Source organism: Ornithodoros turicata, chromosome 10 (assembly GCF_037126465.1).
Source record: "Ornithodoros turicata isolate Travis chromosome 10, ASM3712646v1, whole genome shotgun sequence".
Classification (NCBI taxonomy): domain Eukaryota; kingdom Metazoa; phylum Arthropoda; class Arachnida; order Ixodida; family Argasidae; genus Ornithodoros; species Ornithodoros turicata.
This window is the reverse complement of record NC_088210.1, coordinates 9844977-9870827: the sequence shown is the minus strand read 5'-3', so window position 1 is coordinate 9870827 and position 25851 is coordinate 9844977. Positions and strand designations below refer to the sequence as shown.

Below are 25851 nucleotides of genomic sequence, written 5' to 3'. Positions count from 1 at the left end.
ACCTCATAGCACGCTCCTAGCCAACCATCATCTCGAATGATATCGGTATCTGGCCTGATTTGTTGAAAACGAGAGGCGTACGCCTTTTTGTGACACTTATGCTGTTCATAATTGTCACAGAAAAGGCGTACGCCTCCCGTTTTCAACAAATCAGGGCAGATAACGATATCACTCGAGATGATGGTTGGCTAGGAGCGTGCTATGAGGTGAAGTTCATTTTTAAGAGTGTACGCCCCCCCCCGTCCCGTTCGGGGGGGGGGAGGGATACTCCTATCACTCGTGGCAATGGTTGGGACAGAGCGTGCTGTACGCGTTGAGGGTTCTGTGTTCACAATGTATGTAACGATGTTAGTTGTCACAAGAAGGCGTACGCCCGACGCTTTCTGCGAAATCAGGAAATGATAACGATATTTCTCTGCGTGCACTCTAAAAACAGAGCTTCACCGCATAGCACGCCCTGCGCCAACCTTTGCAGCGAATGATAGGGTTGTCGCTTCTGATTCGGGGACACCGGGTGGCGTACGCCTTTTTGTGTCGAGACTGGGAGGTAACCGGGTTCGAGTCCCGGTGCCGGCTGCAGTGCTGTCTGGGGTTTTTCCTGGGTTTTCCTCAGACGCTTTCAGACATATGGCGGCACAGTTCCCTTAGAAGTCGGCCCAGGACGCACATTCTCCCAGGGCGTCAGTCGTGACGTTGCCCACCTATGTGAGGCCGACAACGGCGAGCCCTTTCACCAGCACCACCACTATCTTGTGTCAATTTGGATATATGGTAATTGACACAAAAAGGCGTACGCCCTCCACTCTGTTCGAATCAGAAGCGATAACCCTATCGTTTTGTGGTCATGGTTGGCGCAGAGCGTGCTGTGCCGAGAAGTTCTCTTGTTAGAGTGTAGGGGTCAGTTTTAGTTCTTTTCTTACAGTGTAGCCTTCTATGATTCGAGGGACTGTGCCATGAAAAAGAAGGGTAGAAACTCCAGTGAACTAGTAAGGAAATGGGTAGTAAGGGCCAATGAAAAAGAACAGTCTGTGTTCGTAATATCGGCGGCTCTCGTCCTGAGGCACTTGCCTTAAAAGAGCTAAGGAAAACGAGCTTGATAGGGAAAAAGAAAAAAAGACGAAAAGGAGGTTAAAGGTTAAAGGAGGTAAGAACTCCTATCTGCATGTATTTAGTTACGGGTGTAATAGATGTAATATTGTTCTTCTACGCTTCATAATACTATTTACAATTTATTGTTCAGTACTTCCCCTTCATAACGTGTGCAGCGTTAATACAAAAACGCACTTTTTTCCCATACGGGTGATTAGACGCACCGCCATCCAGACACCTCTATCCGTTGTTACGTCATCAGAAGAATTGTAGCACCCAATCAGACGCCAACGCGGAGGTACACATAACGTTCTGCTTTACACTCTTGAAAATGAACTTCGCCACATGGCACTCTCCTAGCCAACCATCATCCCGAATGACAACGTTCTCGTCCCTGATTTGTTGAAAACGGGAGGCGGAGCCTATTTTGTAGCCATAATACAGCACATAATGTACATACATACAATTCTGAACAGCACAAGTGTCACAAAAAGGCGCAGACCTCCCATTTTCAACAAATCAGGGCAGATAATGATATCATTCGACATGATGGTTGGCCAGGAGCGTGCTATGCGGTGAAGTTCATTTCTAAGAGCGTGCCAACTCTTGCTCGAAATGTGCCTCTTAAAATTCGCTCAATTAACAAAAAGTAGGGGTGCAACAAGGGTAAGGGGGGATATGTTTAATGCTGATAAAAAAAGAAAACGAAGGGAAAGGTTAGCCACGATGTAGGCTTGATATTCCCAAAAGCAAAACAGAAAGAAAGATAAACCAGCAGAGACACAGAAAATTAAGAAGAAATACAGGAAAAGGGGCTCCTTCACAAAGATAAGGGTCTTATATTCGGTCAACGGACGAACAACAGATTGTTTTCCGACATATAAAATCCGAGCTCGTCATGTACTTAACCGGACATGGTAAAAAAAAAAAGAAAAAAAGACTCTTTTGTTCCGGTTTTTTTGGCGAAACACGGACGCTCGTTTTCGAAAGCGCACGGCGGATAGAAGTCCGAGAGGCCACCCTCCTCCTTCGTCCGGGGTTCAAAGGCTCTCAAATAATAGCCTTGCGGATAAGGAAAGGAGAGCCATACCGGATTCGTGCCCGTAATGGTGGCCAGACTCAAGGTTAGGCGCTGTCCCCCACCGGGAGTAGACATTGCCCCCCCAACGGAAGGAAATAAAAAAAAATATATGAAAAGGAACACCGCCACACATTGTAGACGTAATGTGTTTGGCGAGGAGCGCGCGGGATTAATGTTACATACGCAGAGAAATACGAGCATGTCGACAAGTGCGCAGTGTCCATCCACAACAACATGATATGCCTCTACCTCCGTATTTTTTCTGCTACCATCATCATCATCATCATCATTACGTGCCTTAGCAACTAACAAAAAAAAAAAAAGAAGAAAGAAAGGCGAATTTGAAATATAAAAATGCTTGTTGGCACCAGGCTTGTACACTCTAAAAATAGAACTTCACTTCATAACACGTTCTGCTCCAACTGTTGAGCCGAGTCATGCACTCTTAAAAATGAACTTCACCGGATAGCACGTTCCTACACTCTTAGTAATGACTTCACAGCATAGCACGCTCCTAGCTAATAATCATCTCGCATAATACCGCTATCTGCCCTGATCTGCTGAAAACGGGAGGCGTACGCCATTTTTTATGACAGTTATGAACTGCATAAGTGTCACAGAAAGGGCGTACGCCTCCCGTTTGCAACAAATCAGGGGAAAGAGCGATGTCATTCGAGATGATGGTTGGCTAGGAGCGTGCTATGCGGTGAAGTTCCTTTTTAAGACTGTACAGTCTAAAAACAGAACTTCACCGCATAGCACGCTGTGCTCCAACCATTGCCAAGAATGATAGAGTTATCGCTTCTGATTCGAAGAGAGAGGGGGGGGGGGGGGCGTACGCCTTTTTGTGACAATTTCAAATATCCAAATTTCCACAAAAAGGCGTACGCCCACCTCTCTCTTCGAATCAGAAGCGATAACCATATCATTCGCTACAATGGTTGGCGCACAGCGTGCTATGAAGTGAAGTTCTGTTTTTAGAGTGTAGCCAACCGTCTTCCCGAATGAAATCTTTCTCGACCCTAATTTGCTGAAAACGGGAGGCGTACGCCTTTTTTGTACCACTTATGCGCTGCATAAGGTGGTACAAAAATGGCGTACGCCTCCCGTTTTCAACAAATAAGGGGCGACAACGATGCCATTCAGGATGATGGTTGGCTAGGGGCGCGCTTTGTGGTGAGGTTCATTTTTAAGTTTTTGGCATTATGCAGTTTACAACTGCCACAAAAATGGCGTACGCCGCCCGTTTTCATCAAATCAAGGGAGAGAACGTTGTCATTCGGGAATCGGGATGACGGTTGGCTATGAGCGTGTTATGCGGTGAAGCTCTGTTTTCAGAGTGTATTAGGCTTGCAAAAAGAAGAAGAAGAAAAGGAAAGAAAACGACACTGCACATTGCCTGTGCCGCAAAGTATAGTCCGTATTAACCTGTACAACCGACTGCGAGAATAAGGTTCGTTATCAGAGCATACCTTGATATCGCAAAATTTTCGCGTGGCCTTGAAATTGGTGAAATGCACTAAAATTAGGGGCTGGCGAACATTACGTACGCTCTATAGTATGTTTATGTTCCAGGTGGGAAAACAACAAGTACTTTTCAACCAGGCTGGAAAGCAGTACAGGACGTGGCTCACCGGAAACAGCACGGAATCCCAACGTCTTGGTTCTTTCCTTTTTCTTTTCAAGCAGGAATAACGTCGTTAGCCTTTCATTGGGTGCTCAAATGGAACGCTTATATTTACGTAGTCGTCTAGAACGAGAAATAACTGGGATAGATTGAACACACCCGCAATAAAGACATATGATTCGATGACATCAGCGCTTAAATTATCCCTGTAAACCGCGAACCAACCCTGGTTCCTAGCACTCCACAAAGTAGCCTGCTGCTTCACAGCAACATCAACACTACCTTTGGGGTGTACACATTACACAATATGCTGCATTGTGCTGTGGTATGATAACATACTGATTGTCTCACAATGTGTGTATATATATGATAAGGGCCCTAAGGGCACACCGCATGGCTTATACACTCTGGAATGTATATCCATACCTGGCTGGCAACATTGCATGTCAATGCACGTTACAATACACATTTTGACTTTTGGCCGTTATGAGACATCTTCGGCCGTAATGAGACTACCTTCGGCCGTATTGAGACTTTGGCAGTAATGAGACACTTGGGGATTAAAGGATTATCGGCCGTATTGAGACATCGGCCGTAATGAGACTTCGGCCATAATGAGATACAATCGGTTCAATTACTTTCAACTTGTAACTGTTTTTTTTGTGTGTGTTTGTGTGTCTACTGAAGAACCACAGCGAACTCGATCAATGTGGCAAGCGTGAGCGAGAGACCAGCGATAGTTAAATATCACGAGCACACATTATCTCTGTTTCAGTCGTCGTGGAAATAGACCCAAGTAGTAAAAAGCAAAAACGAAAAAAAAGGTTGCGGAGTTTATGGGCCCTGTCAAGATCAGAGGCGGCACGATAGACAGATACTTAAGCTTATCAGAAAGTGTCGACAAGATCGAAGGCGAGGTGCATCGATGTATCGCACAAGAGTTCACGGCCGCTAAAAGATCCGACGCGCTTTTTATATATACGAATGTCCGTTTATATATACGGGACAAAAAACGCGTAGCGCAGTCAAGTGTTAAATGCGCGAATTCCCTTAACCCAGCAGCACGCGCACGGTACCGTGGTGCTTCCTGGTTATTCGTGGAACCCCCGGTAGACTGTTATCTGCGAAAGAAGGAAATCATGTAAGATCTTTTCAAAGGCAGTCACGGGGTCACACATTGCCCCGTATTAATTCGAATCTGTGTGTGTGTGTGTTCCACTTGAGTGGTTGACGTCTGCCGTACGGTCACCCTGACCGGCCGGAAGATGCCGCCTTTATTTTGGGCTCCTGACTAAATCCCCGCAGAGAGTTATTTCCTCCTCTCCCCCCGGAGCGGCCGAGGCAGCCAATGGAGAGGGATGGTCGCCGCCGGCGCTATCCGTTCGCTATTTAAACGTGAAGCGCACTCACATCCGAAAAATCTCTCTCTCTGCTTTCGCTGTGCCGTTCATGTCCACCTGTGGATTGCTCCTCGGGGGACACCCTGTACTACCAAGACGACAACAGGTGGGTGTCTCGTGGAATACGTATAGACGGAAAATCTTCGCAGTGTTGTTCTCATCGGATGCTATATAGTTTTAAACTATGTTTTTTTTTCTCTCTCTCTCCGGCTGTGTCGTTTCTGAAGGGACTTCGTTTTTGCATGATTGTGTTTTCGAGTGCGCCGTCCAGCTATTCAAACAGAGAGTCTGGTCGAGAAGGGTCGATTGACGTCGGGCTCAGGGACGGCGAGTAAAAGTTTCGAAATATTATTGCGGCATCGCGAAGTTTTTTTGTTTTGTTTTTGTTTTTTCGAAGCAACACCTATCGTGCCCTCGCATCATCGTAAATTACCCAAACGCGACCTTTAACATTCTTAATGCGCGTCAGGACAAATGCCACCAACGGTCAGTCTGACTTTATGTAGCGTGAATATCTCCTCCACGAAGCTGCGAGCTGCTCATTTGCGAGCATCGGAGTCAATGCTTTTTTACGACGTAAAAATCGGTACCTCAATGAACTGCACGACCAGTTTCCAAAGCGTCTCCCTGCACGGTACCTTAAGAAGATGAGATAAAAATCCTGTTGAACGCCTGTTTGTACAGTAGTCTGTGTTACCTGCGACGCGTACTTGTGAAGTTACCCTCCGCCGCCCACTCGTCAGCCGAAAAAAAAAAAAAATAAAGCAAAGAAACCCCCCTAAAAATTATGATGACATAACTGAAGAGACAAGGCGTTGCCCCAAAAAGGATGCCATCTCCTTCCAAGTGTCTTCTTTATTGTCCGTCCGAGTGATGTATGGTGTCCGAGCGCGGCACCCGTTCGAGGAGGATGTCAGTGACACTGAGTCAGGTGAAGGCAGGGTCCGTCGGTCGGGAATCTTCTCGTTGACCTTGAATCGTGCACCGACGAGAGACGGAAAGAGATGCGCCGGACACTTTCCGGGATGGAACAAACCACTTTCCGTGCAATGTAAAGAAGTGGCGAAAGAAATCCCGGAATCACCGTGAGAGGCGGTTGCATATAGTGCGTCGAGCTTCAGCCCCAGATGCCCGCTGGGCGCCCATACAAAGTCGGGAAAGTGGATCTTGATAATTGATTTCCGTTCTAGAAGTAATATTTTTGCGTGCGTCAAGCATCTTTCCTTCCGAGAGATTTCCAGTTTCACTTTCACTATATACGGGTGATAAATGTTTTGCTCGATCGAGGCGCTCGTATCGCGCGGAAAGGTATATGCGTGATAGAGACTGATAAGAGAAGCGTGATAACATAATGATGGTAAACAGGGATTGGATTGGGGTTCTGAGCTCAGCGGTGGCGTTGGGACTCCGCAAGGAGGTGGGGTGGAGGGTGACGTTCGTATCTGCTGGCTTCCTGGGCTTCTCGTGGCCTTTTTCTTAAGTATTTACGTGTGTGTGTGTGTGGGGGGGGGGGGGGTTGTTGCAATCTAAAAATAGAACTTCACCGCGTAGCACGCTCTACGCCAACCATTACCACGAATGATAAGGATATCGCTTCTGAGTCGAAGAGGGAGAGAGAGTGGGCGTATGCCTTTTTGTGCCAATGTGGCAAAATGATAATTGACTCAAAATAAGGCGTACGTACGCCCCCATCTTTCTACGAATGAGATACGATAACCCTATGATTTGTGATAATAGTTTGCGCAGCGCGTACACTCTTAAAAATGAAATTCACCACATAGCACGCTCCTACCCAACCATCATCTCGAATGATATCGTTATGTGCCCTGATTTGTTGAAAACGGGAGGCGTACGCCTTTTTTGTGACACTTATGCTGTTGATAATTGCCACAGAAAAGGCGTACGCCTCTCGTTTTCAACAAATCAGTGCAGATAACGATATCATTCGAGATGATGGTTGGGTAGGAGCGTGCTATGTGGTGAATTTCATTTTTAAGAGTGTATAATTCGGTGAACGTCTGTGACTGTTCCCAGATCCTTCTTTTTCTTCTTCTTCTTCTTCTTCTTCTTTTAAGTGTACGGAGGAGAAGGAGTTTGCTGGAAAAATCCTCAATTATAACAACCGATGCGAAGTTTCTCTCGCTATATAACTTTAAAAAAAAAAAATGTTAACGGCCAGCTTACGTAAAAGGATAAGGGCTCTGTTCGCGATGCTGACCTAAACTATAGCTTTGTACTTTCTTCTGAGAAAAGAAAAAAAGAAAAAAAAATTCCACGTCAATGCCGCCACTTCTCTGACTCTGTGAGCCTTGTTTCTCGGACGCGGAGGCACCGGCGTTTTCTGAGAAGATTCAATGAAGGATTCGTTAGAATGTGAACGGATTAAGTTGTGCCGGAAGCCATGTATACGCGCTGTTGACTCCGATGATAAGGAACGGGCCGCACAAAAGCCATTCATGGATGCACCTGGCGAGACAGCCTTGGCTGCTCTTCTCCTCTGTGTATCCGACGCCCAATAATGAAAGGACGTAACAGCACTACTACTTGGAGGATATCTAACGGTGAATAAAGGACGAGAGAGATTCACTGACAGCAACTTTTTTATAGACTGCGAGGCAAACAGAAGATAATAAGGACATAAAAAAAAAAGAGAGAGAGAAAGACAGTCGCATTGGCCGAGTGGTCGTTGGCCGGTACTTAATTATCATTTGTTCGCTTCGACGACATTTCACGTGTATCACCTAGATTTGTGAGCAAAAAGAAATATGTGGAATATACACACTTCGGCAGACAAAGCGTTTGTCAAAATGAGAAGTGCCTGGATGAAGTTGGAGTTGGACGGACTAAAAATAATACGGAGAGGTTGAACTTGTCACCTGACAAGTTCTGCTACTCCGAGAAAACAAAACAAAAAACAAAAAAGGAGATGAAGTCTTGTGCTGTTGTCGCGCTGTTTCTTCCAAGGTGACGTTTTTGTGAAATCAGGCGCGCTACACACACTGCACTGCAAATTGCTGTGTTTCCAGAAGCATGCAATAGACTCCTGACACCTCCATCTCGCTCGTGTAGGGCGATCTTTGCAATGCCAGAACGCCGGTCAGCCAGTGGAGTCGTAGTGTTGATAGATGTTGATAGACGATAGACGTTTTATAGATTTCCTCGCATCACGAAACCAGTGAGTTACCACAATATCTAGTATATACAGTATAGGCTTTCTAGTGCAGAAGTGACTGTACGCACTATAAGTGACGTTTCGGCACGTTACCTCTAAAATTGGAGAGAAGCTCCCTTGCGGAATGCACAGACAATACCACCTCGCTCTATTAAAAACTTGACTCAAAACTATATCGTGAACGTTACGACATATAGCAACGATCCGGCGGCATTCCCAGGCGCTTACGGGAAGGAATAAAAATTGAACTGTCAGTCGATGATAACGTTATCTGCCCCGATTTGGAGACGTACGCCTTTTTTATGACAATTATGAACAGCATAAGTGTCACAAAAAGGCGCACGCCTCCCGTTTTCAACAAATCAAGGAAGATAACGATATCAATCGCAATCATGGTTGGCTAGGAGCGTGCTATGCGGTGAAGTTCATTTTCAAGAGTGCAGGACTTCGGCCGGCGCCTATACAGCCACTGATCGCAATTTGATTTATTCACATGACGTCATCCGCAGGATACCGCCACTGTCGCTATAGCACGCAGATGTGCTGCCACCGGTCGCCATATTGTAGGTCCCATCCAAGCCATTACCCATATCGCACTCACCGTATATTTGGTGTTTCAAAGTTATTGTACTGTGTGGTCTGTAGCACATCCAAGCAATTTCCATGTTATCGACGTTAATAGTTATCCAAAAAGCACGTGGAAGCGAACGAATGCGGGAACACAACGTCGAGGGACATACAGCATGGCGGCCGAGGTCACGTCAGTGAATAAACCCTCAACCTTTTCCACCTTTATTACAAACGACGAAAACGAGCAAAATAATACTTAGGATAATGTACGTAACAAAAGAAAGGGAAACACCCGCAGGCATTGTCTAAAATTCTGTCGGTCCCGAAGGCAGACGTCGGAGGGCTCCGTTAAGGTATTCGAAGTGTGGAAGACGACACGGTCGTGAGGTTGGTGTGCTCCAAGGTCCGGGGTGCAGTCGTCGTGTTCACAGCGAGAGTGCGTGACCGAACCGCGAGAAACGTGGCCTCTGACTCAACGAGAAGATTGCATTGCATCCCACATAAGCGCGGCTTCGATGTCCCGGGAAACATCCAGTTGTCAGTTTCGTTGGCGCGTGCTCAACGCGGGGTAAACCGATCTTTTGTTCGAGGGGAAAACGCCAGGAATCGGAGAATTTTCGCATTGGGTCGAGCAAAACAAGTTCGCAGTATATTCCGGAAATGCTGTAACAATTACGCCGTCCGAGCGCTTTCAATGTCGTCGGTTGCGATGACAGGTATAGATAAACTAGGTGTTTGAACATACATGACTTCTGCGATGGTTCGTTCCACGTACAATACATACTCGACACCTCGAGATGGACATTACCGAGTGTTTAAGGATGATGGTGTGTGCGCACTGTAAATATATCGCACGGACTTGCACAACATATCGTACTGTAGAAGGCTATCACGCACCCGACAACTATTCATGGTTGTCTTGCTCAAATATACGTTATTCGTAAGACAAATTGGAACACCACGTTGGAGTTGTAACAGCGTATCACGTCTTACTGCAGGATGAGCGCGCTTCTTATACTGCGTTCTGGAATACTTCGTAATGCGGTGCCGCTCGTGATGATCTGGAACGTACTTAATTGTTGGCAGGTTTTTTTCTTCTTCAATTAGATTTTTACTTGGGGGCGGGGGCGAAGATCCATCACACTGCAGACACTGCGAGGGTCAGCTTGCTGCCGTTCAAACGCCCATCAGCATCAACATCTCCCTCAGTGCCATTTCTCGCTATTTTATGTTTTTTTTTACCAAACCCTATTGCTTGGACCCTTGTACCTTTTGAAAGAGGTACGAGTTCTTTAGTATAGAGATAACGCTCGTTTAAGTTTCACATGGCTTTAATTCCGCTACTGCAGTGATAATCTCATTCTTATCTCGATCGTTCAAATTTATATCTAGCTAAACTAATCACGCGTCCCCATTAAACACCAAGTCATCGTTATCATCATCTTCCAACTCCGAAAATGATGGAGCTAATCAGGGTAAGAAGAAGCGCCTCCATTTTTTTTCTTTTAAAAATCAATCAATCAATCAATCAAGAAGAAGCGCGGGAAAAAGTAACAATATATATTGACCGTATTATGGTCGCCTCCGACACGCATGCACCGCAAGGTACAATGCCGTCTGGGGTTTGTCAGCTGAGTGTCAAGCAACTGGTGGTGAGTCAATGACCCGGACGGACGGACGGCTGGTATATAGTCATGGAACCCGTGCGGATTTACAACTATACGGGAACCCGTTCTACCTGCACGCCACCTTCTTGCATGCGTGCCTTAGCTTTACTGACTTGCCTCGTCTAGGGCTTCCGCTTTCTTATTATCCTTTCATATTTCCACGCGCACATAATGCAAGTAGTTCCCGAGGCGATTCTACTATAGGCGCTTCGAGGGTTCGTCAAATTAAGGACGTTGGCCTGCTTCAAATAATTTTTTGTAATAGTAGTATGATTCTGTTTTTTATAATCAATAATTAACCGCGCCGTGAAAACAGCGCTTCGTAGACATTACACGCTGAACGCGAACCATGGCAAAGTGTGATACTGTTATAAGAGGCTCCACACTTTAAGAATAAAAAAAGGGTGTGAAAATGTGGTAACTTCTAAAGTTACCACCTACACTCTTAAAAATGAACTTCACCGCATAGCATGCTCCTAGCCAACCATTATCTCGAATGATATCGTTATCTGCCCTGATTTGTTGAAATCACGGGGCGTACGCCTTTTCTGTGGCAATTATGAACAGCATAAGTGTCACAGAAATGGCGTACGCCCCCCGTTTTCAGCAAATCAGGGCAGATAACGATATCATTCGAGATAATGGTTGGCTAGGAGCGTGCTATGAGGTGAAGTTCATTTTTAAGAGTGTAGGTCAACATAGCGTCTGGTAAAGGATGTAAAAGGGTGGTAAACGACATTATCATATACCCAAATTGCTAGAAAAAGGCGTACGCCCCCATCGATGACCAATCAGAAGCGGTAACCCTATCATTCGTACGTAGCAGGTAGGACTTTGCAACCTTTTAGGCACCACATATGCAACAACTATTACCTCCTAAAAGGTGTAACTCCTCCAGCCTTTTTTTAAAGAGTGCATTGTGGGAAGCGCCGGGCGTACGCCTACACTCTAAAAACAGGACTTCAGCATGCTGTGCTCCAACCATTGCCAAGAATGATAAGGTTATCGCTTCTGGTTCGAAGAGAGAGTGGGGCGTACGCCTTTTTGTGGCAATTTTCATATATCCAAATTGTCACAAAAAGGCGTACGCCCACCTCTCTCTTCGAACCAGATCATTCGCGGCAATGGTTGGCGCACAGCGTGCTCTGCGATGAAGTTCTGTTTTTAGAGTGTATTTGTGACAATTAAGGTAACCACACTCGTGTCACAAGAAGACTTACGCCTATCGTTACCAAGAAATCAGGATAATCATCATCATCATCATCATCAGCAGCAGCAGCAGTAGTAGCACCCTTTTCTTTTTGTTACTTGACTTGTCCAGACGTCGCGGCTGATGTGACGCTATAGATATCTCGTCCCATCAGATAAATTCGTTCCGCGTGAAATTTTCCGCGGCAAACCCATTGAACGTCGTTAACCTTTGAATAGTGGCCGCAGTTGCACTCTTAAAAATGAACTTCACCGCATAGCACGCTCCTAGCCAGTCATCATCCAGAATGATATCGTTATCTGCACTGATTTGTTGAAAACGGGAGGCGTACGCCATTTTTGTGACACTTATGCTGTTCATAATTGTCGCAAAAAAGGCGTACGCCTCCCGTTTTCTACAAATCAGGGCAGATAACCATATCATTCGAGATAATGGTTGGCTAGGAGCGCGCTAAGCGGTGAAGTTCATTTTTAAGAGTGTGGGCTTCCTGAAACCTGCCAGAAGCGCGAATACCGGGAGCGCAGAATAAATGGCAGCGCCTGTCTTCCACTGAGGCGAGGCTGACCCGCTGTTCTTGCTGGCTGCCAGAGAATGTGCATCTAAGAAAAGTGTCGCAGTGTGCGCGCATGCACATACCGGAGCGCGAGGCACAAATGCAGCCTTCCGCAACGGAATGCACACTTGAACTTGACTGGGAATCTCTCTCTGACTGGGTCACAGTGGAGTATTTCTCCCCCCCCAGGCCAGTGGCCTCCGGAAGACGTCAATGCAAACATGGAAGTTCATTCCGTTGTTGGTTTAACCCTTTGCCGACGGGGGTCACCATCGCACGCCCATTCTCACAAAGAGGAAACACGCCCCGGGATCGCATCCCTTACGGTACATGACTAGCGGCAATCAAGGAGAAGGGGAAAAAAAATGATAATAATTTCCTGGACAAACGCGGTAATGGCGAAAGGATGAACGCCCTTCAACACGTCTACCGAGTGGAGTCGTTCACTGATTTCGCATGCGTACACTTCGATTTTTGCGCCGCTTTTTTCTTGTGAGTGAGTTTGAGTTTGATTATAGAAAAAAAACCCGGAAGATATTGAATTCGTCACTGACGAATTCTGCTACTCCCACAAGGAGAAAGAAAAGGAGAAAAGGAGAAAGAAAAGAAAAGAAAAGAAAAGGTGAATAATCTTGTAATAGTAGACGGTATATTGAAGTTAGTGTCACGGTGAAGTTGAAGGAGTGACAAGGGATTAACGTCACGTTCTTACGGACTACGATCGTTCTCACACACTCTAAGAAGAAAGGGTGGAGCAGTTACACCTTTTAGGAGGTAATAGTTGTCGCGTATGCTGTGCCTAAAAGGTTGCAAAGTTCTACCCGCTACCTACGAGTGATAGAGTTACCGCTTTTGATTCGGTGGGCGAGGAGAGCGTACGCCTTTTCGTAGCAATTTGGATTCATGATAATTGCTTTTACCACCCTTTTACACCTTTTATCGGACGCTATGTCGACCTATAGGTGGTAACTATAGAAGTTACCACCTTTTCACACCCTTTTTGCTTGGAGTGCAAGAGACAGCAGACTCGGAGACGAGCCTGGGGCTTATTCGCTCGCAGACAACGGACAATTTACTAAGAGCTGAAAGGCGGGAGTGTTGGTATGGGTCCATATTCCAAAATGCAAGAGCACATACACAAACAAAAAAGAGAAAAAGAAAAAGAAAAGTGAAGCAGCAGAGGATATGGACAAGTTCTCGAACCCTATATTTGTTGTCTCGTGTGTCCTGTGTCCCGGGGTTTTTCTTCCATCATAACCAGCTTAATGCGTCTCATGTTTTCTTGGTGTGTTTCAAATGTGCTCGGATGTGGCCGCGTATATACACTCGATACGCCGAAGGTACAAAAACTGCTCACCGGAATGCGCCCTCTGCCGTTTCCAGAAAGGCGGCCCACCAGAAGCACGTCGCGCTTGACGTGTCTCCTCAAATCGCGACAGGAGGCGAAATTATTCGCATTGCTCCTCCCGCATTCCCAGCCAGCAGGATTACCGTTGCTACCTCCAGGTACGTGGCCACCATCACATACTAGTAGGGATTTCTGTGAATGGCCTATACGGCGGGGGCTATATACCGGCAGGCATATGACCGGTGGCGAACTCTTCCAGTCTATAGTTGGCCTTTCGTATATACAGCCTGATGACGGGCAAACGTTATCCCGGATTAGGTGCTGAACGCAATAATTTACAGGCTCTAAAACCTACACTCTTAAAAATGAACTTCACCTCATAGCACGCTCCTAGCCAACCATCATCTCAAATGATATCGTTATCTGCCCTGATTTGTTGAAAACGGGAGGCGTACGCCTTTTTGTGACACTTATGCTGTTCATAATTGTCACAAAAAAGGCGTACGCCTACCGTTTTCAACAAATCAGGGCAGATAACGATATCATTCGAGATTATGGTTGGCTAGGAGCGTGCTATGCGGTGAAGTTCATTTTTAAGAGTGTACTGTATAGAACGCGAGATTTTATGCCAGTTGTTTGACAAAATGTCGTTCGGATCCTTATCAAAATAATTTGTAGTATAGTCGGGTAATTAGGATTTTTGTGGTAGTAATTCCGTAGTCCTACCATGCGACACGTGTGGCATGTCGTCACACAAATACTCACCTTACGTGTAATACCCTAGCCAAACAGTAAAACTAAATGCATTAAACGGAATGACATTTACTTCACTTCCTAACTAGCCATCATCTCGAATGGCATCGTTCTCTCCCCTGATTTGTTGAAAATAGGAGGCGTACACCTTTTCTGTGACAATTATAGTCCGCATAATGATTGGTTAGGAGGTGAAGTAAATGCCATTCCGTTTAATGCATTAAGTTTGCCGTGTGGCTAGGGTACACTCTTAAAAATGAACTTCACCGCATAGCACGCTCCTAGCCAACCATAACCCCGAATGATATCGTTATCTGCCCTGATTTGTTGAAAACGGGAAGCGTACGCCTTTTTTGTGACAATTATGAACAGCATAAGTGTCACAAAAAAGGCGTACGCCTCCCGTTTTCATCGTCGTTACGGTCGTTACAAGCTAACGAATGGCGGGAAATTTAAAAAGGTGGGCACGTGATAAAACAGGCGCACGGCGCTCTTCGCGCGATACGTGAAGGCCGTGGTACACGTCACTCGCAATGTGTCACGTGCCCACCTTTTTGAATTTCCCGCCGCTCGTTAGCTTGTAACGACCGTAACGACGATGAAGCGATTAAGCCCCCAGGGCTGATAACGATATCATTCGAGGTTATGGTTGGCTAGGAGCGTGCTATGTGGTGAAGTTCTGTTTTAACAGTGTAGGGTACCATTCGTAGCAGCAGTGCATCATTCATTCCTTGTTCCCTCGGATGTGGCGCACGTGTTACCACGCGTAGATAGTCATAGAATCCACGGCTGCCCAACGCACAATGTCCGGTGCTTGCTGGCCGGCATCAGCCCCACCTCATCATCGTCTGCTTACGTGTGTGTATGTGTGTCCGAAGCATGGTGGCAACGTATCGCCATCACCGGCCGTGTGTTAGTCAGGTAACTGGCGTCGCGTACACTCTTAAAAATGAACTTCACCACATAGCACCCTCCTAGCCAACTATCATCCCGGGTGATATCGTTCGCTTCCTTGATTTGTTGAAAACGGGAGGCGTACGCCTTTTTGTGGCACTTATGCAGAAATGTTAATTGTCACAAAAAGGCGTACGCCTCCCGTTTTCCCCAAATCATGTGAGAGAACGATGTCACTCGGGATGATGGTTGGCTTGGGGCGTGCTATGTGGTGAAGTTCATTTTTAAGAGTGTATCCCATAGTCGCGTCGGCGAGATGCGCACCGCAGAAATAAGGCAGCAGGTGCAGCAGCGGCAGACGATGCTGACCGGCACGCGTGGATGGGTGGACAACACACTCGATGAAGCAGATCATAAATCAGGGTGGCGGGCCTTTCTCGATTGTGAATGCGGGGCGTTAATTGTAGCCCCTCTCAGGGGGCCCCCCGCAGGCGGATGCGCCTGGAGGTCAAACCCAAGCGAGAAACTTGGAAGGGCTCACGAGTTTTTACAGGGATTGCGGTAAATGCGATGCCTTCGAGGGAGAACAGTTTTTGCGCCACATTGGTGGTCCAACGCCTCTTGAGCTTGTGCCGGTCGACAAGCACGGCCTGTAATATAGCGATATGTTATATACGAGCGTACCGAAAGAATATGACGATGCAACTGAACTGATCCGCTTCGGATTTGAGAAGAAAGTGCGGCGAACGCGGTTCTGTGGTAATTAACGCGTATCCGAATTGCCAGAAAAAGGTGCACTCCTATACCCATATTTTCAACAAATCTGTAAAACGGGAACAATACCATCCTAAATAGGGGTCGCTTCTGAACTTTTGCTTATGCGCTGGGGTTCCATTTTTTTTTTTTATTGTACCGCTACCTTCCTATATTCTTTCGTAATTTCTTTTCCTACACTCTTAAAAATGAACTTCACCGCATAGCACGCTCCTAGCCAACCATTATCTCGAATGATATCCTTATGTGCCCTGATTTGTTGAAATCACGGGGCGTACGCCTTTTCTGTGACAATTATGAACAGCATAAGTGTCACAGAAATGGCGTACGCCCCCCGTTTTCAACAAATCAGGGCAGATAACGATATCATTCGAGATAATGGTTGGCTAGGAGCGTGCTATGAGGTGAAGTTCATTTTTAAGAGTGTAGTTTCGATTCTTATTGTCTACAAGTTAATTTAGTGCATGTGTGCCCGGGCCCACTATACTCATGTCCCGACATCTCCGTATATTTAAGCCTGGAACTCTTTGCGATGCGGTTGGAACTGTCTACTCGCATGTATATACCGTCCAGCAGAATACGTCCTGTTGCAACGACATAACGTCATTCTCGGCGTTTGTTTTGTCTTCTGCAAAAGCACGATTCTCGACGCTTCTTGTCTTTTGTCTTCTGCAAGAGGACGAACGGTAGTCTATTGAAGTCCCGGCTGGCATCTTCAAGGCCCCATGGAATGTACCAGGAAGTAAACGGTGCACACACCATACATTATCCCTTCAGATACTAGAAAGGAAAAGAAAGCAGCCCTATAAGATCCGCAAACGGGGGGCCGCGGTACGTTCCTTCAACGGTTCGAAAAGTGTCGATTTCGAAATGACTGATCCTGAAGATTTTTTACGTCTCTAGAAGCGAGGAAACGGCTTCGCTTAACTGCGTGCACCACGGAATAGCAATTGAATTTCGTCCAAATCACGTCAGCCCATCTTGTTGTAGTGTCGGGCAGATATCCAACTGGAGATTTGAAAGAAAAGAGAGAGAGAGAGAGAGATAGGGTGAGCGGAATAAATTTCCAGTTGCTGCACCAAAACTCAGGCGTGCTTCTGTGTTTTAATGCAGCGAAGTGGAGTGCGACACTCTCGCAGTTAAAAAGGAAAAGGGAAGTACGCAGTGAGAAATTCCGATGCGTTCATCATGTTGATCTTAAGGCCTTTACGCAAGAGCCGCGTTACATAGTTTATCGTTTATCTTTGTATACACATACAAACGTTCACTCTTAGAAATGAACCTCACCGCATAGCACGCTCCTAGCCAACCATCATCTCGAATGATATCGTTATCTGCCCTGATTTGTTGAAAACGGGAGGCGTACGCCTTTCTGTGACACTTATGCTGTTCATAATTGTCACAAAAAAGGCGTACGCCTCCCGTTTTTAACAAATCAGGGCAGATAACGATATCATTCGAGATGATGGTTGGCTAGGAGCGTGCTATGCTGTGAAGTTCATTTTTAAGAGTGTTTATAACGCTACATAGCGCTTTCGCCACAAAGATGGACTTCAGTTTTTCTTTCCAATATCAACACAAGTATACGTAAACATGGGATACAAATATATATATATCCATGCGTTTTTATGCTTCAGAGTCGTGTAGAACAACCGGTACTGTGTTTTCTTCTATGACGACGTTGATGATTAGGATGATAGCAGTAGAACAATGTTGATGATATCACCGTTATATACCACCCAAGGAAAAGTTGGACTATGTGAGCGTGCTCCAAGAAAAAGTTGTTCTATGACATCATACCTGGGTAGTAATGTCATTACTGTAATGAAATTACAGTAATGAATTACGTTTTCTGGTAATTTGTAACGTAATGCATTACTTTTGACATTATGTAATTTGTAATGTAATTTAGTTACATTTGGGCAGTAATTTTAATGACATTACTCACTACTTTTTACAAAAGAATCGAGCGTTCACGTTAACGGTTTGTGGCATTGGAGAATCATTGTTTGCGGGCCCCATCCTCCGGACAGTCTCCCTGCTGCCGTGATACATTGTATCATCTTCGTCTCTACATTGGGAAACAATTCGTCATCCGTGGCACCCTGACATGTAGAAGAGACAAATAGAAGAATGTGATTAAGCTCGCAGTGGTAATGACTTAGTAATGTCATTACTTTTTCGTAGTCACTGTACTGTGGATTCGTGAGTAAGCAGCAAAGAAAAAAAAAAGCAATAACAACAACTAAAGTATAACTATATACTTTATATACGCATAGCACGCTCCCACCCAACTATATAATTTGTAATATAATTTCATTACATTTCAGCTGCAGTAACGAGTAACGTAATTTAATTTAAATTATAACTGGAGTAATGAGCAATGTAATTTAATTACATTTTAGAAGTAATTTACCCAGGCACGTACGACATCCTATAGTATGCGGCCTTTGTAAAGAAGCCGCGAGAGTGACGTTTGCTTGCCATTCGCGAAAGAAACTTTCATATTCAAATTCTCTCATTCATGCGTATACATATGCGAAATTACATTTTACACGAAGTGTAAAATAGTTCATATTAGTAGTAGTTCACAGTTCATCGTTCATTCATTTGTAAACGCTGAAGAGGAAGCTCCGCCGGATGCCACTCCTGACTGACCACACCAGCGTGGGGTGAACGACGAAAAAGAGGGGAAGCTGCTCCTTTGGAGAATTTCTGTCTCTCAATGATCGTATACCACGGGAGCGCCACGAGAGCAACTGAAGCGCTAACCTCTGAATTAAACATATGGCCCCTTGCATGTCTGGAATGCGTCTGATCTCTTAGGAGGGACTACGTCTGGAAGATGATAGCTTGCCTTCGCCGCATAATGACTTCACTCTGTATCAACGACCACGTGTCAAGAGCGACATTTTATTCTCTCTTCGGAAGCCTAGCCTATACCTTAACGATACTTTCTTTTTAGTTCCTAGGTCTGATATTGCCCGCTACATTATCAAGGCGTGAACTTCTTGCAGACAACCAAAAGAGACTTGTACTCAAATAAGTTATCTTCAGTTAAAGTTTTAAAGTTGAAGTTTTACACATGACGATCACAAAATCACAAAGGTTGTGATTTTAAGGCATGTGTGCTATTCACTGCTAAAACAAACGTTCATCCGGTACCACTCGGAGCCGACCAGAATCATGTCGTACTGTCCGCTTACTCGATAAAAACAGGAGCTATAGTGTTATTTATTTTATTTTTTTAATGAATGCACGATATAAAGTTCTCGAAAAGGGGCGTATACACTCTCGATATGATCCTGAATGACGATCTCCCGCGGGCAGTGTGAATTTCTGTTTTAGAAGTGTAGGGAACACAAAAACTGAAGCGGAAATAACACTTTTCAATATAACCCGCGCATACTTAGAAAAGCGACAACACGCACCGTTTGCGTTCTACTAGAGCAACAAATCACTATGAAACTTGTTTCAACTATACACTCTTAAAAACGAACTTCACCGGATAGCATGCTGCTAGCCAACCATGATCTTTAATGATATCGTTATCTGCCCCGATTTGTTGAAAACTGGAGGCGTACGCCTTTTCTGTGAACACTTATGCTGTTCATAAGTGTCACAGAAAAGGCGTACGCCTCCTGTTTTCAACAAATCAGGGCAGATAACGATATCATTCGAGATGACGGTTGGCTAGCAAGATGCTATGCGGTGAAGTTCGTTTTTAAGAGTGTAGTTTTGCTCAGGCGTACCAACTTTCTGTGAGCTTTACCTACGCTCTTAAAGATGAACTTCACCACATAGCAAGCTCCTATAGCCAACCACCATCCCGAGTGGCGTATCGCCCTTTCTCCTGATTTACTGAAGACGGGGCGCGTACAACCCCTTTGTCCCTTTGTGGCATTATGCATTTCATAATTGCCACAAAAATGGCGTTCGCCCCCCGTTTTCATCAAATCAAGGGAGAGAAAGTTGTCATTCGGGATGATGGTTGGCGAGGAGCGTGCTATGCGGTGATGCTCTCTGTTTAGAGTATATAGGACAGATGAGCCTGTGGATTCGTGAGTAAGCAGCAAAAGAAAAAAACAACAACTAAAGTATAACTATATACTTTATATACGCATAGCACGCTCCCAGCCAACTATAGTCCCATCAATGATATCGTTATCTGCTCTAATTTGTTGAAAACGGGAGGCGTACGCCTTTTTTGTGACACTTATGCGGTTCATAATTGTCACAAAAAAGGCGTACGCCTCCCGTTTTCAACAAATCGAGGAAGACAACGATATCATTCGAGACGATGGCTGGCCAGGAGCGTGCTATGCGGTGAAGTTCATTTTTAAGAGTGTAGGCTGTAACCAAAACGGAAACCTGAGCGCCAAAAAAAAAAAAAAAAAGAGTAAGAGAGCTTACTGGCATTTGCAGTCCCTTTGTCCGCTTGCTTAAGAAAGGGAGAACAATTGGGAGAACAATAAAGACGTTCCCCCGGTATGGCTGTCAGGAAGGGGGGGGCCAAAAACCGTGCAAGGTTGCGAAGGGCATTTTATTTCCCAGACGACGCGTGCAGTCACGCACTGTGGAGCAGATTAGCATATTTCTCCTTAGGAGTGTATGAGAAGCGGTATGACCCAGCAATTGACTGTTGTAACTCACGCGTTTCCATCTCGACTTGGCCCGCGTCGCGTGAGCCTTGGCTGCCGTTAAAAATCTTCCCGCGTTGTTGCTTTCTTTTTTGTAAGTTACATATTAACGAATACCCCCGTGCAGCTGCAAATCTAAGGTGCACTCTTAAAAATGAACTTCACCGCATAGCACGCTCCTAGCCAACCATTATCTCGAATGATATCGTTATCTGCCCTGATTTGTTGAAAACGGGGGGCGTACGCCTTTTCTGTGACAATTATGAGCAGCATAAGTGTCACAGAAATGGCGTACGCCTCCCGTTTTCAACAAATCAGGGCAGATAGCGACATCATTCAAGATGATGGTTGGCTAGGAGCGTGCTATGCGGTGAAGTTCATTTTTAAGAGTGTGGCAGCCACGATCGCTTTGCAGCGAAATTTTAGTGGCTGTTTTCGCCTTGTTTTTTTGTTTTTTTTATTTTTAAGTTCGTCCCTATCGAGCTGGATATACTAATTTCTCTCATTTTTTTTCCCGCCAACGTCAATACCAACTAATTTCTGATATTACACTCTTAAAAATGAACTTCACCGCATAGCACGCTCCTAGCCAACCATTATCTCGAATGATATCGTTATCTGCCCTGATTTGTTGAAAACGGGGGCTGTACGCCATTTCTGTGACACTTATGCTGTTCATAATTGTCACAGAAAAGGCGTACGCCCCCTGTTTTCAACAAATCAGGGCAGATAACGATATCATTCGAGATAATGGTTGGCTATGAGCGTGCTATGCGGTGAAGTTCATTTTTAAGAGTGTAGACTGGCTCACGTCACGTGTAAACTTACTTAACTTACTCCAAATTCTTGTTCTTCTTCCTCAGTCTCTGGCCGTCGTCCACGAAGAGATGTTGGCCAGGGCTGAGCTATTGACTAAATGTATAACTATGTTTCCCAGCTATGGTAGATGAGGATGATGAACGTTTGCGTACAGACAGTGATCAGCTCCCGTGGCGTCTTGGCTACACTCTAAAAACTGAACTTCACCGCATAGCACGCTGTGCGCCAACCATTGTCAAGAATGATAGGATTATCGCTTCTGATTCGAAGAGAGAGGGGGGCGTACGCCTTTTTTTGGCAATTTTCATATATCCGAATTGCCACAAAAAGGCGTACGCCCACCTCTCTCTTGGAATCAGAAGCGATAAACCTATCATTCTTGACAATGGTTGGCGCACAGCGTGCTATGCGGTGAAGTTCAGTTTTTAGAGTGTAGATGATGGTCTTCCACGCCCAGTCTGGGAGGTGACCCGGGTTCGAATTCGGGCACCGGCTGGTGCTGTCTCAGTGTTTCCTCAGACGGCTTAAAGACAAATGTCGGCACTGTGTTCCCCGTGAAGTCGGCCCAGGACTCACGATAGCCTCCCCCGCCCCCTGCAATAGCCGTGGCGTTGCACGCCTAGAGCGTGGCCGACTAAGACAAGCAATTCCATCATCACCACCACCACCAGCACCACCACCTTATACAGACGTGGACAAAGAGAGACGCAGAGATGCAGTACAGTGAGCCTGTGAAAAATAAGAAAGGACAGACGTTACATCGAGTAACCTAGAAGTGGTGGGAGCGATGAACAAATGATGTCATGCAAGATGGCCACGGACCGACTCGACTTTTCCCGTGTGAGCAGCCCCAAATGATAGTAACGACGGTTAGTGAAAAAGGGACTCCCATCTTGCACGAAGGTACGACCAAACAGCTTTGACGGAGGCGATCACATATTCGACAGTGCAGAGAGAAATTAATAACAATAATAATAATAATAATAATTACCCTCTACGCTGTCGATGATGATGATGATGATGATGATGATTTTATTATTATTCCGGCACTGCCGTCTCTCTAGTTCTTCTTCTTCAATAAGAAAGTGATAAAATGTACGAAGTAAGTACTTCTATCCCCTTCGCGACGACTTCCAGTGAAGATATACACTCTTAAAAATGAACTTCACCGCATAGCAAGCTCCTGGCCAACCATAATCTCGAAGGATATCGTTATCTGCGCTGATTCGTTGAAAACTGGAGGCGTATGCCTTTTTTGTGAAACTTATGCCGTTCATAATTGTAAAAAAAAAAAAAAAAAGGCGTACGCCTCCCGTTTTCAACAAATCAGGGAGGATAACGATATCATTCGAGATGATGGTTGGCTATAGGAGCTTGCTATGCGGTGAAGTTCATTTCTAAGAGTGTAGGGTACTCTCTCGATGCTTTGAAACTTTCTCTAGGCTTGCCGACGATAGCAATTGAGTCAGGAGTTCCTCAGTGGTTAGTACTGTTAAGCATGCGATACGGAGGGGACACGTACTTTCATTTTTGTATACAGCACAAAGAATTTGGCAACCCGCACAGGAACGGTATGACCGGCCCCACTAACCGCAATGTCTCGCGTACGCACTTACGCCACCGGAGACAGCGACGGCATTGATGTCCCGCGTGGTGGCGACCATCTGTCCCAGCTCATAAATGGGACTGTTTGTCTCGCTTGAACATCGGCTTGTCGACAGGCAATATATCGGAACATATAAGATATCTGCTCAGAATTTGGAACGTCGCCGACACGTTCCCAAAGCTTCTCTCCCCCACAATGACTAACGCCCGAAGACTTCACGTATTTAGATGGCCATCCCTACGTGTTGCAAAGCTTGCGTCAAGAGTCAGAAATAACAGTAATCATGGAGGCCACCACGATCCCTTGGCAGCATTTGGTACAATGATGGAAGTCAAGCGCTCAAACAAGAAACACCGAGCTGATTCTGACATAGCCTGCACCTGAGTGGCACGGTCTCCTGATGTTATGCTTCAGTAAATGGAAAGGCTAACTCGTCCGTATTTTTCTTTTCTCCTCTAATCTAATCTAATGTAAGGAAACCAGAAGAACCTCACGTGATCCGTATAGCATTTGCCTAAGCTGCGCTGGGCTCCTTACGCTCCCATCAGACAGCAGGTCTGCGCGTGTGCGTCCGTGGTGCTGAGCGACTGGACGACACAGCACGTCCTCGCGTTCCATCAAGGTGGAGGAGTACCGCTCGTGATTGGTGACCCATGTCTGTGGCTCTGAGACTCAGGCAAAAGCATTCTGCCCCCTGTGCCCTAACACCTTCCTCAATATGTTCGAACTCCTCGGGGCAGTCCTTGTATGCAAACGCTACAGGCGAGGACATGCAACCCATCTTGCAATGTCCTATATAGCTGCATCGTAGAGATGCAGCCCACACTCTTAGAAAAAAAAAAAAAAAAAGGCGGTACAGTTACACCTTTTAGGAGGTAATAGCTGTCGCACATGTTGTGCCTAAAAGGTTGCAAAGTTCTACCAGCTATACCTACGAATGATAGGGCTACCGCTTCCGATTCAGTAGCGAGGTCGCGAGGGAGGAGTACGCCTTTTTGCAGCAATTTGGATACATGATACTTGCTTTTACCACCCTGTTACACCCTTTGTTAGAGGCTATGTTGACCTATAGGTGGTAACTATAGAGGTTACCACCTTTTCGCACCCTTTTTTCTTTGCCCAACGTGCAACGTAGAAGCCGATGTGCCACACATTCTCATTGCCTGCCAGCGGTACGAAGTCCACCGATCGAGTCTCAGGCGCCGCCTTGCTCATCTAGGCTACCGAGAGCTTTCCCTCGCGGTGCTACTTGGCCCTACCCAGCACGCTGAAGTCACGTCTGCGCTGACACGATTCCTTCGGGAATCTAAACTCCTGGGCATTCTCTGATGCGCAACGATTAGTGAAGGAGCTGTTACTTCTGTATTTTTTGATAATTTTCTGTACCCCAGCTGTTTTCTTCTGTTTGCTTGAAAGCATTAGGGAATAGCAAGCCCACACCGTGGCTAACCTTTCCCTTTCCTTCTTACTTTGCATTAAACATATTCCCCCCCCCCTTTTTTCTTAGAGTGCATGGCTACTTAGGCCCTCGGAGGGCCCATAGCGAGCAGCTCTTGGAACCCCCCCTCACGATTTAGAGGCCTTGTGCGAACAGGATCCGCACGAGCATTTCTCCGCGGTTCTCAAATACTGTTCGGTGGCTCGTCACCCCCGCGGGGTCTTTTTGTGCTATGCGTATATGGTTACGGCACCCGTACGGCACGTTTTTGATGCGTCCAGGAATGTTGTACGCGCGCAAAAAGAGAGTGACGACAGAGAAGACTTCGTCCGTGAACTTTACCCCTTCCTTGTGAGTCACGGCAGATACTAGTTCCTTTTTCTGCAAATAACGTCAGCCCAGCCTGGAGGCTCCTGTGTGTGACCGCAACAGCGAAAAAATAGGCGCCTTGGAGAGACTCCAATATGATGCTGTACACATGTGGCCTTCGACCCTTTTTCATTTCACACAGCGGCTCATGCCGCATGGAGAAGGAAAACAAGCAACCGCCAGTAGCGATGCACGCCCGGTACACCGGTTGACACGCGGGATCTTCTATTAATGTTGCTTTACCGGAAGGTTTTCTGTTTAGATACCCATATAAGGGCATTAGAGCAGGGGGGGGGGGGGGGTTGTATGTAGAATAAGGTCGATACATGCCACTTAGTACCCTTAGTCAATCCTATCTATAAAATACAAATAGAAATAAGACACACATAGAAACTTCTGCTGTTGACGTGGAGGTAATCGTAATGTAGCAGCATGTTCCATTCACATATTGCGCGCACACACACACAAAAAAGGTAAAAATAAAAATAAATAAAGTAAAGCAGAAGAAGGAAAGAAAACAAAGTCATCGGAGCGATAACTGATTCTTCTGATTTTATGGTACACTCCACTCCAAACGCATAACTTCACCGCACATAGCACGCTGTGCGCCAACCATTGCCACGAATGATAATGTTATCGCTTCTGATTCGAAGAGAGAATGGGCGTACGCCTTTTTGTGTCAATTATAAAAAAAGGGGGATATTTATATAGGAGGAACTACGTTAAGGCAATAATGTGGGCAAGTTGGTATGCGCTGTCTTTTTTTTTTTTTTTTATTCGTGAGGAACTACGTCTTACGTCTCATCTACGTTCTCATCGAAACGCTAGATGCTAAAAGAGC

General features: G+C 45.7%; 1 protein-coding gene across 2 annotated transcripts in view; it reads left to right on the top strand.

Moving 5' to 3' along the window:
* The first annotated feature begins 5202 nt into the window (after positions 1-5202).
* Positions 5203-25851, top strand: part of LOC135370168 (mucin-2-like) — a 72980-nt gene continuing 52331 nt past the window's right edge. For both annotated transcript variants that reach the window (XM_064603869.1, XM_064603868.1), the window contains exon 1: positions 5203-5303. The gene's annotated coding sequence lies outside the window, so the exon portion shown is untranslated. The remainder of the gene's footprint in view (positions 5304-25851) is intronic.